A 16,294-nucleotide genomic window follows, 5' to 3' on the forward strand; every position below is an offset into this window, starting at 1 on the left:
ATTCACTCCGCAATCCCTTCGGTATTCATTGCAACAATGCCCGCTCTGATGGGCTGTGCGTGCTGAATGCAGCTTTCAATGTGCAATCCGGCAGGAATTAGGCCTCTGTGTGGTCCTCATCACGTCCACTTATTGTCAAGTGTTGCTGAGAATTCTCCCACTCGGGTTGAGGGAACCACTTGTTTTAGCAACTGATTTCTGAAACCTCCTCTGGGTTGGGGTTTCTGCGAGGCTCCCGGTGATGTGCTATTGTTCCTGGTTTGTGTTTTGGACACTAATGTGCTCTGCTGAAGTATGAAAAATTGCCATAATGGGAGGAAATGAGATATAAAAATAACTCTGGGGCAGCAAACGCCGGAGGAGCTCTGAGATCCGCCCAGTCTTTCTGGTCCGACCTCGGGGCTCAGGAGCATCTTTGAGGCAGCGCTGGGAGCGAGGACCTGAGACGCCCGGGCGCTGGCCTCTGCCCTCCTCCCTTGGCTGCCCAGCTAGGCAGCATGAGTAGGGCTGGGTGAGCCACCCACGGACGGCAGCGATGGGGACACGGCTGCCCCCTTCTCTTTCTCAGCTGCCCTATAGCAGCTTGGTCAACCGAAGCCACAGGCTTTGCTCTGGTGGGGAGGAGACTGCTACGCAACATTTCAGGAGGCTGCACAGTCTCAGAGGGTAAATTTGGATTCATGTCAGTCTGTGGCCTGTTTCCCCCTCTTTCCAGTTCTCTCCCTTCTCCACTCTGGGCTGTATGCAGAGGACTGAACCCTGCAGGCTGCAAATTCCAGCTCTGTGGTCAGTTGGCATCCAGCTGGGTTTGGCTGGTGGAACCACTGGTGGGAGATGGAAAGGCAGCAGACAGGAGAGAGGTGGGGGAAGAGCTAGGAGTGCCCCTCTCTGACTCAGATGGTGTCTCCAGGAGTAGCTGGTCCCTTCTGTGGCTCCAGGCCCCGCAGGCTGGCCTCGGTGCTCCAAGCTTCCAGCAGGTGACCCTTGTCTCTGGGGAAGCCATCCTTCCCTCTGGCCCTCTGGCCTGGGGGTGGTGGCCTCCCACTCTGGCTTGTCTCTGGGTTGACTCTCTGCCCACCGTTTGACTTCTCAGCTCTTCTAGCACCTGTGTGATTAATCCCTAGCATTAAAGTCCTTCTGTTTTAAATAGTCAATTGTTTCTGTTTTATGTTTAGACTCTGACTGATATGCTCCTCAAAGACACCTGGGACTACCAGATCTTCCTCTATTGCCTGTCAAGGGAATGAATAAAGGGCTAATGAAGCACGAGGGAAATAGACCATTTCTCTGCAAGGATGGAATCGAGGGGTAGTTAATAATAATAATGAAAATATCTGACATTTGCTAAGTCTCACATGTTTGTCAGTGTGCTCAGTACTTTATAGTCAGTTTATTAAAGTAGATATTGCTATCATTCCATTTTATATGAGAAAACTGAGGCTCCTAGAAGTTAAGCTGATAAACCCAATAGTGTGTGTATGTAGTGGTCAGGATTTGAAGCCTAGTGGTTTTATTCCAGAGCCCAAACTTAGGTCATCCTACTGTTCTTCCTTTCCTTGTGGTGCGTTCCAAACTGTGGTATGTGTCTCTGTAGTACATAAGGGGAAAAATGGGCCCCTGCTGAAATAATCTTGGGGGACATTGGATGTTCTATACACTATCATATACACCATCTTGGAGATTTGCAATGCACAATGGCACATTAAAGGCTCTGACAAGTCCTGCACCAAAGAAGTACATTTAACTCAGTGAACCCAATTCTCCAAAGTGTTTCCCCATGAAATTCTTGGGTGCAATCTTTTTTAGCATCCTATAGAGAATGGGTGTCCAGGGAACACATTTTGGGAAATATTGTTTAGGGATTTATCTTGAGTATATATATATATATATATATATTCTTGAGTATATAGATATATATGTATACCTATTTTAAGATGAGTCAGCTGAAACATCTATTCAGGGAACAGAAGATCTTAAAATTGTGGTTTGAGAAGTGCCTTTAGAAATGATCACATCTGATGCCTTGCCCACTTCTTGAATTATTCTCTTATATCCCATTAATGTGTCTTTGGCCTTTACCTGAATTCTCCAGAAACTGAAGCATCCTCTCTCTCAGTCTTGGAGGCTGAAAAACATTGAGTTTCTTTAACTCCCATCCATGGGCCCTATTCCTTTTCCCATAGGAAAAGTCTTTGACTTTTAGAATGCATCTGTCATGTCCACCTTCTGTTCAAACTCTTTCAGTTCCTTGGTGGGTGCCCTCACCATGCAGAGTGCCCTCCTTCTAGGAATTTGGTGCCCAGAGTTGAACTCACAGAGTTGGATTGGTCCAACCAGATGCAGAGGTGAGAATAGAGCTTCCTCTTTCAGAAATTTTTGTTTCCAACAATATATTAATACTACCAATAGTGTCTTCTGGTCACCAGATCACAGTATTAGATTAGATTGAATTTATGGTTAGCCAAAATCCCATATATCAGTCCTACATAGTTATTTTTAATTTTAAAGACGCTAATACCAAGCAGTGTCCCCCACCCCCAACCCTATCCTACTTTTCTGCAGATGAGTTTGGAACCCTATTGTAGGACTTGGCAAATGTCTCCATCGAATGTTACTTCATTAGACTGACCCTTCATCCTAATGTGCTATTATTTCCTGCAGCCTCATTCACTCATTTCCCCTTGGCTTCACCTCATCCATAGCTACATTTTCATCCAAATCACTGACAGAAATTCTGGATTCAATAAAGCCAATGATGGAGACCTGTGACTGACACTCATCTACTAGACAGTGATTTGGTTGTTAAGCTACTTATTGTAGTACATGATCAGTCATTTCTCCAGCCCAGATTAATAAGTCTTGTTTACAAGGATATTGGGAGAGAAATTGTCAAAAGGTTTTGGAGTCCAGAGTCTATGTCTCAGCACTCATCCTACCTACATTTTTTTCTCCTACTGATTTCAAGCATGTTCATGGCTTCAATTTACGTATGTATTTTGCCCAAGTCTTCTGTGTTCCATATTCACTAGAGAAAATCTCCAAATTCCTCCTAAGCATGTAAAACTGGATGCCTCTCGGTCACTTCCAATGCAGCATTTCCTAATCCTTCAACCCTAGACCCACTCCTTCCTAGCTCGTGGAATGGCTCAACTTTCCATCCAGAGCCCAAACCTCGTATCTGGATATCGGCAGACATCCAGTCAGTGGCTGGTCCTGCAGACTCTCTTGAAACCCCTGACCTCTCTGTTCTAGAATCTGTCACCTCTAACCAGGCTGCCATTCTCATTTGTGTAGATGATGTCAATAGATTTCTTTCACCCTGCTTCTTTCACTTTTGCTCCCATACAACCCATTTGCTTACGGTAGGCAAAGTGCGCTTTCTATAATTCATATCTAATCTGGTCACTCCCTTGCTTAAGACTCTTCAATGGCTCTCTAGCTCTTTCTAGATTATTTACCTATGTTTTAACTAAGGAGTTTTAGAATAACTTCTGTGACTCAGCCCTTTCATGTCCCTCCAGTCTCTTTCTCTACTTTATGCCTTTTCCTTTATCTCCAAACAAACAGAATTATTGGAGCTCCTGCACATGCTGGGAAGCTCTTCCCACTGGGCCTTTGCACACGGTGTTCATCTCCCATTTTACTTTATCAGCACTTCTTTGTTCTTTAAGACTCAGCTCACACGTCACCCTCTCCAGCAAGACTTTTCTGATCTTTCAAGCCTAGACCGGAGGATCTTCCTTCATATTCAGAGATCCCCTTGTGCTCAAGAAGGATAGAGATCACATCAGAAAGATTTAGTTGCCCTTTGGACCCAACAATCAAATTAGAATAGAAATTTAAAAACAGGGTTAGAGGATGCTTTGGGGGATTTTATGGTTCTATGATGAGACTGACACCATTATTAATGGAGTCTCTTAATGACTTGGAAGGTGGGAAGGCACAGCCTGTAACAGAAAGAAATTCTTATTGTTAAACCTCTGACAGTCATGCAAAGCTCAGAGAATTGTGCAAAGCAACACTTCGATTTTCCAGACAAGTCTAGGATGAACATACACCAAGTCCTCCCTGGATGGGCACAAGGGAGAGCCCATTCTCTTTGGTTTCGTCCTTCTTTTTCTCTTCTCTCCTGGTCCCTTCATCTTTACTCACCTCTACATCCTAAATTACATTCATTTTATCCTCATTGCATAGGGGCTGGAGTATGGATTTTGGATCTTTTAGGTTCTGCTTGTATGGAGGAAAATGGCTCCATTAGCAGTAGAGTGCAGTACCTACAAGATACATAAATAACCCTTTTCTTGCTTACGTTGACTTTGGTTGTTAATATAATCTGCTGGCAGACTTTCTGTCTTTTTCCTTCTCCTTACCAATGACCTTTGATATTATCTTATCTTGATAAGTGTCAAGGATCCAAAGGGGGTTAATAAATTCCCCAGCCAGGAAGCGGATGAAGGGGCTACAGAAACCCTATTCTGCCATACTAAGAAGAAAAGAGACAGCAACAATAACTACAGTAAAGCCAAAACATTTGCTGTTATTATGTACAAAGTCCTGTCATAGGCATTCCCTCATCTCTAGTTGTCTCCTGATCAAACTGATGCTCCGGTACATGCTGTAAGGATGTACAGTGAGAACACACTAGAGGCAGGACTGGTGCCCATACGGCTGACCCCAAGGTCTAACTGCTTAGCCCTAGAAAATTTGTCACTTCTCAGTAGGATGTGTTCTGCCCACTAATCTGAGCCACTGGGAAAAGGTGGTCTGAAAGTGTGGTGTGAGTGTGGCAGAATCATCCCTCGGCAGCACAGTGGTGGCCTGGGATTCCCAAATCCTGTGGGGCCGTATAACAGGGTGGTGGGTGCTTCTAGCATCCCCACGTGGCTGTTATTGCAATGATGCTGGCATGGCCATGCTGTGTCTATGCCCATCCCCCAGCCTATTCTAAATGGGACAGAAAAGCAGAGGGTCACAGGGCCTGCCAGCTCAAGGAGGTTCCTAGGAACACCTCGGGGACTGCTCATTACCAAGTTAATGTACAGCCTCCCCACTGAGAGGCAAGCAAAGTTAGGGCTCATTTGATTGAAAATCTAAAGGACAGCACCTGCCAGAGTCTACACAGGAGAATTTATGTGTGTCTGTCTTGATGAGCTTGGAGGGAATGGGATGATTCACGACAGGACCGCCTACTGCCTGATTTATGACCCATCATTTACATGTTGCTAAAGTCAATTGGCCCGTGTGGAAGGTCACACTCAACTAGAATCACGCTCACTAAGTCTCTGGAGACCTGATCTTCTAGTCAGACTGTGCCCGGATCGCTGGTGTCAGGCTCCTCTGACCCAAGGAAGCAACAAAGATTTGGGCCAGAGTTCTGGTCAGGACAGTGGGACCCTCGCTAGCCTTAGCCCCCTAGTTGACGATGCAGTCTTGGAAGACTTGAGACCCTGGGTCATTGTTATGACTGTGCAGTCTGGAGTGAAGGAGTCCTGGGTCTGGATTCTCACTCTGCTACTTTATAGTGCTGTAACCTCAGGGAAGGCACCTAACCTTTCCAAGCTATGGTTTCATTGATAAAATGGGAATGATAATAGTACCAACCATCTTGGGGTTGTGAAAATTAAATAAAAGAAAGCATATTAAGTACATATATGAATGCATAATATATTAAGCACAGACTAAATGAGATAAAGCATATTAAGTATTTAGAACAGGGTCTGGTAGGTGTTGGTGCTTGGCCAATGCTGGTTTTAGATTTTATTGCCAAGTAGCTAAGGGGTCCATTTTTGGAATCAAGAGTACTTGTGTTCGAATTCTGGATCTGCCATTTAATAGCTCTATGACCTAGGGAAAAGCACTTACAGTTTCCAAGTCTTGATTTTTTTAATCAGTAATCTATGGATAATAATAGAGAATAAGAGCACCTAACTTTAAGGGTTGTGGTGAGTTTGGATTACAGGAGATAACACAGGTAGGTCCCTTGGCACAGTGTGTAGTGGTGTTGCAGAGAGTTCACTAAACATTAGCAGTGTGGAGAAAGATGGTGGTGGGTTTTGATGTGGTCTTAGCTCCAATCTGAGCAGATCTTGTTTTATGGTTGCTGTGTATGAACTTCAAGATGGCCTGTTGGATCTCTCCACAAACATTTTTTGCAACAATCACTTTCCTCATCTGTAGAGACCATAGATTAGATGTTCTTTCTTGACACGTGTGCTGGTTTGTATATATTGTGTCCCCCAGAAAAAGCCATATTCTTTAATGCAATCTTGTGGGGGCAGGTATATTAGTGTGGATTAGGTTGGAACCTATTGGTTCAGTATTTCCGTGGAGGTGTGGCCACGCCCATTCAGCGTTGGCCTTGGTTAGTTCACTGGAGCCCTATAAAAGCTCAGACAGAAGGAGCGAGCTTGCTACAGCCAAGAGCGACACTTTGAAGAATGCATGGAAGCTGAGAGAGGAGCTGTAGCTTACAGAGACATTTTGAAGACAGCTGTTGGAAGCTGATGCAGACATTTTGGAGAACGCTATTTTGAAATGCAACCTGGGAGCAGGCAGACACCAGCCATGTGCCTTCCCAGCTAACAGAGGTTTTCCGGACGCCACTGGCCATCCTCAAGTGAAGGAACCCGATTGTCGACGTGTTATCTTGCACATTTTATGGCCTTAAGACTGTAACTGTGTAACCAAATAAACCCCTTTTATAAAAGCCAACCCATTTCTGGTGTTTTACATTCCGTCAGCATTAGCAAACTAGAACAACACACTTCTGAAAATACCTCCAGCTCCTGTGGTTCACTTCATTTGGACTTCTCCAGTTTTGCCCTTTCTAAGGTCCCGTCTCGGAATCTACCTTTAGCTCACAACAATTCTCCTTTGACTAATGACCTGGGGTTTTTCTTCTCTCTACTCTTGGAATGTCAACATGCTGGCAAATGGATTCTTTCCACAGTGGAGGCTACGCTGACACCCACAGTCAGGCTTCACCCTTACCTGTTTCCAGGGCATGTTGTGAGGGCTCTGTGGCTCTGAGGAGCAGCGGGTGGCCCTAGTTCATAGTGTGGCACTCCCTGTTCTACTGACCGATAACTCTAGGCTGAGCCTCAGTGACCACATCCTCTGATGGCTGGGTAGCCGGGACCGTGGCTGAGTCAGCAGCTGGCCCAAGGCACACACAGAGTAGTGGACCTGCTCAGGAAACTTGTGCTGAGTAGAGAAAATGATGAATGGAGATGCAATAATTAGAGGGTATTTTTCTTCCTTCCTTCCTTGTCTTAAAGAGAGTTAATAAGTGGTGCCTCTTTTTTTTTTGAGGTAAAATCAATAGAACCAGCATTTTCCTTATCATAATGTCATTTTCAACATTTCAAAAATCTCAATAGGTTGATATCTTTTGGGAAAGTTGAAATTTCCAGTGATATTTCTTGATTTTTCTTTTAAAAAGCCCCAATAAACTATTTGTGGTGCATTTTATAATCAATTCACTATAATAGCTAATAGGAATCGAGAGCCCTCAAAACACCGAGTGCCAAGTCCTGTGGTTGGTGCTTTAGGTACCAATCTGCTTTCTTCCTCACAAAGACCCCAGGATGTATGCATTTGCATTATGGTAATTACTCCCGGGGCCCCAACACTCAAACCCTGAAATCGCAATGGCTTAACAGAGTAAATTTTAATTTCCTGCTCATGCCTAGTTCATTGTGGGCTGGGGGCCCTCTTTCACACTGTATTTACACCACCTGGAACACGTGGCCTCCAAGTCACCTCAGCAGAGCAAGGGAGGACTGGAGAGGGTTGCAGGATGCGTTTAAGGGCCAGGTCTGGAAGTGGCTGACATCACCCCCAGCCTCATCCCATGGACCAGAACTCGGTCGAATGGCCCAACTAACTGCAAGGGAGTCTGGGAAATGTGGAGGACCACATGGATGTTTGATGGTCGCTAACACTATCTGCCACATGTCATTTCCATATTGTAAACAAAGAAATGGAGGTTCAGAAAGGATAAGCAAATTGCTCTGAGCCACATAGAGGGTAAGAGGAAGACTCAGCAATTGAAGCCAGGTCTTCTGACCTCAAAGCTTATCCTCTATATCAAGGATTGGCAAGTTGTGATCTGTGGGCCAAATCTGGCCCCCTGCCTGTTTTTGTAAATAAAGTTTTATTGGGACACAGCCAAGCATACTCATTTAAGTGTTGTCTATGGCTATTTTGGTGTCATAACAGTGGTACTGGGTAGTTGCCATAGAGACTGTATAGCCTGCAAAGCCTGAAATATTTACTATCTGTCTTAAAATGCTACAATTTTAATTCATTTTGCATCTCTCTGACCCAACTGGCAGGAAACTGAGAAGTTGGAGGTTCTAATTTCAGACTTCACTGTGGAGTGTCGCTACCCCTTTGTCTCACTTACTCTCTTTCTCCATCTTCAGGGATGTCTAGGCAGTGAGCACCCTAACTTGTTCATAATGAAAGGGGATGTTGACAGTATGGTAAGGGGGCTGCATCTGATTGTTGTTCTTAAAGAGGCTGTTGCCTCTGGGTTTTAGGACTTGTCTGGAATAGGAACGCTGGTGGGTTTAAGTTTCTGAGAGATGAAACTTAGTGAGTGAATCTTTTATAGAATCTCAGGTAGGGACCTAGGTATTTGGGGACTGCTTTTGGTAAGGGCATGGCTTACTATGGTCATTTGGGACGTCTAGCTGGAGCTTGCATAAGGGAAATCTCCAGGATAGTCTCTCAACTCTATTTGGGATCTCTCAGCCACTGTGACCTCAGCTTGTTACCTTTCTTTTTCCCCCTTGTGGTCAAGTAGGCATTTTCAATCCCTCACTGCCAGGGCCAGGCTCATTCCTGGGAGTCATGTCCCTCATGGTGGGGGGAGGTTAATGAACTTATTTGCAGAGTTGGGCTTAGAGAGAGAAAGGCCACATCCGTGCAACAAAAGAGGTTCCCTGGAGACGCTTCTTAGGCATAATTATAGGAGGCCTCAGCTTCACATTTACAGCCCTAACACAAGAGCAAGCCTCAAGAGGGCCTGATTTATTAAGTAGTGGGTTCCTAATTTCCCTTAACATATATTCTATCCCAAGCTAAACGGTCAGTTTCTTCATTATTTTCACTTAGTTGTACAGTCATCACTCTCAATTTTATACAATTATCATAACATAAAACATCCCAGAGCTCTTATCAGCTGTGGGTTTGTGGTGCTACTCTGTGGGTTGCATGCAGGCAGGGCAGTTCTTGACTTTGGTTGCTTGTGTGACTACATTTAGCAGGTGGCTGCTGGAGGGCTGGACTCAGCTGGGCTGCTTGGCAGCTGGGCCTCTCTCTCTCTCCATGTCATCTCAGAGACCCTACAGGGCAAAAGCAAAACCTGCTGGGTCTTGTTAAGGCTTTGCCTGAAACTGGTGCAGTATCATGTTTGCCAGTTCATTGGGGGTTCCCAATGCATACAAATCACCTGGGAGTCAGGTTAAAATGCAGATTCTGATTCAGTAAGTCAGGGGTGCAGCTGATATTCTGTATTTCTAACAAACTCCTAGGTGACACTGATGTTGCTGATTTGTGGACCACAGTGAGGGAATTAAGAGGCTAGATGATTTTGATATTCGTAGTCCACAGAACACTTCTTGACAAACATGGTGCTATGTTGTAATTTTTCATTTATATGTCTGTTCCTTCCTCCAGAGATTCATAAACTTCTTTAGATTATGGCCCTCTTAACACAGACAGTTTTGCAGCAATTTCCAAGAGTTCACAGACACCCTGCCAGGAAGCCATCTATGAATCCTTGACTGATCTAGGCACCCAAGGTAAAGAATCCCTACACTAGACTTGGGTCCTCAATCTGTGTTATTATTTGGCCATGATAAACGTCGTTGCTGGAAATAAATGGATGGAAATAAATGATTGGCTACACAACTAATGTATATAGTAATGATATTCTCAGTCTGACCTACAGAGAAGGGGCTTATTGCTATTGACCTTAACCTCTCTCCTTTCTCATCCTTGGTTTCTTCTGCAGACCCTTGGCAAACTGTGAGTGATGGTAGATGATCAGCTATCTGGTTTGCCTGGGACTGATGGCTTTCCTGGACATGGGACTTTCAGTGCTAAAACTGGGGCAGCCATGGGCTAACTGGGATGAGCTGGTCACTTCAAGGGAAGGTGAGGATTCAGGTGCTCTGAGCTCCCCTAAGATGTGCAACTCCAGGCACCAGGGACGTGGACTTCTGCCCTCACAGCCAGTGTTTTCTGCCACATCAGCGCTGTTCATACATTTCAAAAGCCCATCTGTGCCCACAAAGGAGTGACTTCCTGTGTGCATGGGCGGCCCTGGGGAGGCTGGGTCTCAGAGAGCCTGTTTTAGATTATAAGCCTTTGAAGACATCTGCAGGGAGGGGATAATTCATCCCAGAAAAATGGCTCTCTTTGCCATGCAAACCAGAAACCAGGAATGGAAATGAGATTTCTAATTACCTCAGGCATTTTCAAAGCCACCTGCTGGCTCTGGCGTCTTGCTGAGTGGCTGCGATGTAGAGGTGCTGGGGACCCAGGCCTGGCCTCTGAGGTCAGGCTGCTGGGGGCCCTCAGGTGGGTTTCTTGGGTTAGGGTATGAGCTGCTGCCTTCAAAGTCTGCTTGCAGCTGCATCCAGCAGGGCCTGCAGGGAACTGTTGGCAGGAAAGGTCTTCTCAGAACTTAGCAGCAAGGCCCTCCCACAGCTCAGAAATTCCTAGACTTGGGACTGGCCTGACACTTTTTCTCTAAGGCTTTGTAACCCACGTGAGTCTCCTCAGCTTGGATCGGGGAGCTGCTTGGGTGCCAAACACTGATAACCGATGAACTCCCACCTCTTGCCTGGAAGACTGACTCATGCTGTACATTCAAGCAGTTCCAGACTCAAATCTCAGTTCCCCACTGTGATTCAGGTTCGGTTCCCAGGAGGAGTTGCTGAGATGGAGGTTGGGAAGCAAGGGGTTTGTTTGGGCTCAGCATCTGTGAAAGGTGGGAAGGATAGCAAAATGGGGCAGAAAGAGAATCAAAACCCAATAAAGGTTGGGCCACCCCAGAAGAGAGTTCTGGAATGAGTTTTGCCCATCAGAGCAGTCCTGGGATAAGCTGAAATGGCTGGGCTTGCTTTGTTCAGTCATGGGATACTGGCCTTCCCAGGAAGGGTGTGACCTCTGGTGAGACAGATACTGAAGGGGATGACAGCTGGAGAGCGTCTCCTGATCACACCCCCTGCAGATGTGCAGGGAGCCCTAACTTGAAGGGGATCTGCCCAGTACATCTTGGTGCCTACCACACCCTGCTGATTAGCTGTTTGACCTTAGCAAAGTAATTAAGCTTTCTGATCTCCAGTTTTCACATATATAAATAGGGCAAATAGTCATAAATACCTAAATGGTTTGATTTTCTTGGAAAAAAAGTTATTATGGAAAATTTCAACCATATATAAAATTTTACAAAAGTAACGAGCCTCTATGTATTAATCATCCAGGCTCAACAATTATCAAATCATGGCCACTCTTGTTCCATTTATTCCCTACAACTACTACTGGGTTGGTAGGAAGCAAATTGCAGATTCAGAAACATTATATTTCATCTGTATCTCTGGAAGATAAAGACTTTTAAAAAACATATCTGCAACATGTCTAATTTGGCAGATTAAATTAGCTAATGCAAATGAAGCATTAATCACAGCATTTGGCAAATCATAGGAGGGGTTTAGAAGTACTAGTCATTTCGGAACACATCCTCTTTGGAGGTGGTATGTGAGTTAAGGGAGAAGGAGACTGAATTCTATCTAGCATAGGGGTGTCCAGCCTTTGCCCATAACAGACATAACTAATCAATCACTGAACTATCAGTTGGGTTTGCACATGAGACGAAACCAAGTTGCTCTCATTGTACTGGCTTCTCATCTGGACGAGTGGCTAAACCCAGAGCCAGTCCTTTGGTCCTCTGGCACATCTGACAGCTGCCACCCCAGCTGCATGCTTCAGGATCTAGGCTGGGTCACAGTGATTCTGTACAGTAGCTGCCCATAGGCCCCTCCATCTCCCATTTCCTATGGAGGGGCTGCTCAGCCTTCAAGCAGGAAAACCTGGTGCAGAGAAGCAGTCCCTAGACCTTTGAAACCTGCTCAACCTGGCTTTTTAATGTCTGCCTCTGCGGCATCATTCTCCTTCATTCCTTGCTTTCTTCTGCTTCTTGCCTGTCTTTGCCAGCATCTTCTTGCACTTGCTCCCTTAGACAGTCACATGTATGTTTTTCATCTCCTCCAGCCTTCCTCACCTTGCCATGTGCTTGAGACAACTTAGGCATGTTTCCACAGAGGAAAGATTTGTCCCAAAGTAGCCAAAAGTGTTTGTGTGTATATGTGTGTGTGGGAATTAACCCTCAACATGTGTGCCTGACCCTGCTGTTTATAAAACAATTTCATGTTGATGTCTTCATTTATGCTCCACAATAGTGCTGTCAGTAAGTTGTCAACATTGTTATTTTACAGATGTGGAAACTGAGGCTCAAAGGGGTTCATGGCCTTTTCCTCTACATTAAACATCTTAGACATCAGTGAGGCCAGAGTTTTGGACTGGGGGTCCTGCCTGCAAGCGGCATTGTTGACTCACAGTCCTGGATGCTCGCTCGGCTGCGGAACCCTTTCTCTAAATGAAATAGCTACCGATGCTCTCTAGGACTCTCGAGAGCCGTCTCTAGGAGCCTGGGGGAGTGTAGGGGGAGGGGCTGAGTTCTGTCTGCCTTTAGTGTGTGGTGAGGGAAAAGGGAGAGCTGGTTTGCAGAATCCTGAAGGCTTCGGGGATCCCAATTTAAAAACCACCATATTATATGAGCAGACACAGGGTTCAATTTAACTATCCCTGGGTAGAATTCCTCTCTTGAGAGTTTTGACAGAATGTCTGGGGAATAATTGATTATGAGATTCCATGTTTTCAAACCCATCTTTCTACCCTATACAAAGGTGGGTCTTACTGCTTTCTGGGGGCAGCTGTTCAGGAGGATTTGCTGACTCCTGGGATCAGCCTGGCCTGAGCCCAGAGCGGAGGCCTTTCCCCAGACGAGGCCGATAAAAAGCGCAGTGGTAACAACGGCAATTCGTGAATCTTTTCTTCTTCAGTCTTAAGCACTGTGCTAAAGGCACATATAATTTAATCCCTACAACTCTAGGTAAATAGTTTTATCCCATTTTTATAAACTAGTAGGATGCCAAAGGTCACACAGTGGGCGACGGATGGAGCTGGGATTCAAGCCTGGGTCTCCCTAGCTCCAGTAAACACACACATTCACTCACTGGTCCACATCCACTCACTAGTCCACACTCAAATTCATTTGTCCACACTCACTGGTCCACATCCACTCACTAGTCCACACTCATTCATTTGTCCACACTCACTAGTGCACATCCACTCACTGGTCCACACTCACTGGTCCACATCCACTCACTAGTCCACACTCATTCATTTGTCCACACTCACTAGTGCACATCCACTCACTGGTCCACACTCACTGGTCCACATCCACTCACTAGTCCACACTCATTCATTTGTCCACACTCACTAGTGCACATCCACTCACTGGTCCACACTCACTGGTCCACATCCACTCACTAGTCCACACTCATTCATTTGTCCACACTCACTAGTGCATATCCACTCACTGGTCCATCACTCACTGGTCCACAGCCACCCACTAGTCCACACTCACTCATTTGTCCACACTCACTAGTGCATATCCACTCACTAGTCCACATCCACTCACTATTCCATCTCCACTCACTAGTCCACGTCCACTCATTAGTCTACAGTCACTCATTAGTCCAGTCACTCACTAGTCTCCATTAACTCACTAATCCACACTCAGTCATTTGCCCACACTCACTAGTCCATATCCACTCACTGGTCCACACTCACTCACTAGTCCACACTCACTGACTAGTCCACATCTACTCACTAGTCCACACTCACTCACTGGTCTACACTCACTGACTAGTCCACATCCACTCGCTAGTCCACACTCACTCACTGGTCTACACTGACTAGTCCACACTCACTCACCAGTCCACAGTCACTCACTAGTCCACATTCACTCACTAGTCCACACTCACTGGTCCGCACTCACTGACTAGTCCATATCCACTCACTGGTCCACACTCACTAGTCCACATTCACTCACTAGTCCATAGCCACTCACTAGTCCATACACTCACTGGTCCACATCCACTCACTAGTCCACATCCACTCACTAGCCCACACTCACTCACTAGTCCACATCTACTCAGTAGTTCATATCCACTCACTAGTCCACACTCACTCACTGGTTCACACTCACTGACTAGACTAGTTCACACTCACTCATGGGTCCCTCCTGACTCTTTACCCTGACTCTTCCATGTTTCCCTTAGCGTAGCCCTACGAGATGGGCATTTTTACTTCTAGGTGCTGAAGGTCACACACCTAGACAGATGACTAACTCCTCACAGGTGAATTTGCTTCCAGATCACGAGCTTTGCTGCCTCCAGAGAGGGAGACGGTGCAGTGAGCAGCACGTGCTGCTCTGAGAAGATCCCCTTTATGTGGGCTTTCTGCTCTGCTCCCCGAAGGTAGGTGAGAATAGCCTCTTTTTAGAAGGTGGACATAACCTCTGTTCTGCCAATTTTATTTGGGAAAACACTTTCTGTTTGTTTGTTTTTGTAAAAAATATGCTGATCAATAAATATAAAGTTTTCTTTGTTTCTCTGTTATTATATACTAACAAAATGGACAGTCCTCTGGCAAGATTGAGCAAGAGAAAAAGAAAGGGGAAACAATAAAAATAGAAAAATGAAAGAGTATAGAGCTACAGCTAAAACAGACTATAGACAAGAAAATATAAGAACAATATTATGTCAATAGATTTGAAAACTTAGATAAAATGGACAATTTTCTTGAAAATTTTAAATGATCAAAATTATCTCAAGAAGGAATAGAAGATATGAATGGGCCCATATTCATTAAAAACATTGTATCAGTAGCAAAAAAAAAATTAGGCACAAAACCCACAAAAATCCGCAAATACATTAGGCACAGATGGTTTTATGAACATGTTTTACCAAATCTTTAATAAACAGATACTCTTTATCTTATACAAACTATTTCAGAGAATACATAAAGATGAAAGTTCTCCAGATTATTAAATGGTCCTAATTAACCCTGATAGCAAAATGTACAAGGGCAATAAAATAGAATTATAGGTCAATATCACTTATGAATACAGATTAGAAAAGCTTAAATAAAATATTAACAAACAATCCAGCCACATGACATCAGCAACAACACAGCAGCAGCAGCCAAACAATAAAATTACACCGTGGCCAGGTATGGTTGATGCTAGGATTTCAAGGATGGTTTAACATCAGAAAACTCACGCAAATGTTCCTAGTACCTGACCAAAGAATCAAAAGCACACAATTATTAATATAGATGCCTAACAACATCAGAAAGTTCTAGTTTCAAGATGGTAAAGATATTCCCATACTCCTCTCCTCCTTTTGAAGTCAGCTCAAATAACACAGAGAAAATAAATAGAAACAGAAACTTTATTGTGATGAAACTAGGAGGTAACTGTAATACTGCACCATACGAGATTGATGATATGTGGGTTGAGGTACAATGGATGATTTCGCAGAGTGGAGGAAAACTAACTGCAGGTGCCTGTGGAGGAAGGCACACACGAGAGGCCAGCATTTGTGCAGTCATCCACGTAACATAAAATACATCACTAGGGTACTGGTGTCTTGGAGGAAAGGAGAGGAAAGAGATGTGGTGGCGGAATGGAGTGTTTCTCATTTCTATCTGGAATGTTTTATTTCTAAAAAGACTGTTGGAAGCTAATATGATAAAAGTGTTTCTTAAATCTGGGTGATGGATATGTAGTTTTGTTTTATCATTCCTTGTACTTTTATAAACATTTGAAACATTTCATAATTAAAAAGCTAAATTAATTAACTTTAAAGTAACACATACCCACAATAAAAATTCAGCAAGTACAAAGCTGAAAATAAAATTTTCCTGAATTTCTACTACCCTTAGATAACTACTGTAAATATTTTGGCAGGCATCCTTCCACACTTCTTTATATGATCATATAGATATACATTATGTATACAAATTTACAACAATATTAAATTTTGTAACATTTTAATATTTTTGTGGCATTCAATAATAAGAAATGCCCTGTAATTACGTATCGTTTAGTGGTTAAGAGGTTGGGTTCTGGAATCAAACAGCTTGGTTAAAC

This window comes from Choloepus didactylus, chromosome 19 (assembly GCF_015220235.1).
Source record: "Choloepus didactylus isolate mChoDid1 chromosome 19, mChoDid1.pri, whole genome shotgun sequence".
Lineage (NCBI taxonomy): Eukaryota > Metazoa > Chordata > Mammalia > Pilosa > Megalonychidae > Choloepus > Choloepus didactylus.